Source organism: Phalaenopsis equestris, unplaced genomic scaffold, assembly GCF_001263595.1.
Source record: "Phalaenopsis equestris unplaced genomic scaffold, ASM126359v1 Scaffold000610, whole genome shotgun sequence".
In the NCBI taxonomy this organism is placed as follows: Eukaryota; Viridiplantae; Streptophyta; class Magnoliopsida; order Asparagales; family Orchidaceae; genus Phalaenopsis; species Phalaenopsis equestris.
Window position 1 is genome coordinate 100,052 of NW_018165050.1, and position 727 is coordinate 100,778.

A 727-nucleotide genomic window follows, 5' to 3' on the forward strand; every position below is an offset into this window, starting at 1 on the left:
TGACAACTTTTTTGTTTTTATTAGCCATGCTAATAATATCACCAAAACAAAATAACCCACAAGATTAATTAATAAACTGGATTTAAACATTGCTAAATAAATGAAAGCGTACATATAAACAAGTTGCAAGCAATAAACCAAACCAGAGATGTAAATAGAAAGGAACGAAAGTATTTACGTGGTTCGGTCAAATGACCTACGTCCACGAAAAACGAATGCAATATTTTATGGAAATGGTAGCTGAAATTTTTCAACATATCAACAATGACTCATTTGTTGTACACACAAGCACAACTTACATCATATAAACAATATATAACATGCAAGTTCTCATTACTTCTCTCCCTTAGTGCAGCCACAATCTTCTCACACCCAACTACAATAACAATCAACAGCCGGAAAAGAACAGAAATCTGGAGCATAGGAGTATCTTGCAATGGAAGGCATGCATTGCAAGCAAGCAAACCGAAATTAGTAGAAACAGCCAAGCAGAAACAGCAAAGCCACATATTTTCGAATGCCAAAAATTTGCATAGAAGTTCCAATTGTATTGACATCTTTGCTCAAAAATCCAAGAAGACACTCTCGATAAAACAACAAAGCCACATAGTTGATAAAACAGCCTACATATCGAGCAAAAAGCCAAGAAGACACTGTCGCATTCCAGAAAAATGAAATTCCAATTGTTTCTTTGCTCAAAAATTGCACTTTAACCAGTGTAAAAGAT